The 1,187-nt window shown below is 33.6% G+C and overlaps 1 protein-coding gene across 1 annotated transcript in view; it reads right to left on the reverse strand.

Annotated features, from left to right (window-relative positions):
• Positions 1–971: 971 nt before the first annotated feature.
• Positions 972–1,187, reverse strand: part of LOC125044676 (glutamine-dependent NAD(+) synthetase-like) — a 17,130-nt gene continuing 16,914 nt past the window's right edge. Inside the window, exon 14 of the mRNA XM_047641487.1 lies at positions 972–1,187. This exon is cut by the window's right edge and continues 604 nt beyond it. The gene's annotated coding sequence lies outside the window, so the exon portion shown is untranslated.

Raw genomic sequence — 1,187 nt, forward strand, 5'->3', positions numbered from 1 at the left:
AGCCATGTAGCCCACTTAAGTTAGGTTAAGTTAGGTTAGGCTGGGTTGGCTTTAGGTTAAGCTAGGCTGGGTTGGGTTGGATTTAGTTAGGATTAGGTTTACGTTGGGTCGAGCTCAATTTGGTTACATTAGTTTTGGTTGGGTTCTGTTAGGTAAGAGTGGGTTGGGTTTGGGTTCGGTGAGAGAGAGTGAGCAAGCAAGCAAGCTAAGCTCACATTGAAAATAGCATTGTCTCCATAAAACAAAATTTTCTGGCCTGTGGGATTCTGATATGAATGCTTTCTCACACCCTTAACAATAACCAAACCCTCAGTGCTAAGGAATTATTTTGACCATAGAAGGGTACACAGAAGCAGCTAATACACAAGATACAGAATGAGCAGTGCTGAAACATGAGTGAGCTTTAGTTTTCTGGAACTTATTCTTCTCAATCAAGACAGGTAGAATCTCCAGATATTAAGGCCTATTGTATTATTTTTTCTCTATCCATTAATTGTCCTGTGTGCTTTGTATCCATATTCAGTGTGTCTTCTTAAACATCACTATCAGAAGAGATGCCTAATTAATGTCATTTGTACATTCATGAAGTTAAATGTGTATACTGTATCAACCTAAAACCATCTTCTTATTTCTAATAGTAACATTGTTCAAATAGAGGGTAAAATGTTTTTCAGTGTCAAATTTGTTTGGCACTAAGTCTACTTTCCAAAGTAAAGTCCTCTTATATTACAGTTCCTGGTTGACTAATACATCAAAGTGGATATGGATTAATAATTTTGCTTTGTTCTAACTCTAACTTTCTGTAATTGATGAAACCATGAAAATATATTACTTTTCAATTGTTATTGTTTTTAATGCAAACAATATAGATCTTTGATAGTTTGACAATATTTCTACAACTGGTTCTACAACAGACAATTCATATCAAGTTTTGTAGAACCTGTAATATGGGTACAATAAAAAGGCACATATTAAAATCCATTCTTCATTACAATAAAGTCTGAATAAATATTTCTGCTCAATAACAAGTATATTAAAAAAAATAAAGCTGGAACACTGGTAGATTTCTTTCTTATAAATTGCATAGCAAGGATTTTGTCTAGTTTTAACTATTAAACAAACCAGATTACAGGTAAAACTTTTCTTTCAAAACTGAAGATTTCTGGCCATCAGTAAGAAGAGGAGTT

This window comes from Penaeus chinensis, chromosome 36, assembly GCF_019202785.1.
Source record: "Penaeus chinensis breed Huanghai No. 1 chromosome 36, ASM1920278v2, whole genome shotgun sequence".
NCBI classification, from domain to species: Eukaryota; Metazoa; Arthropoda; class Malacostraca; order Decapoda; family Penaeidae; genus Penaeus; species Penaeus chinensis.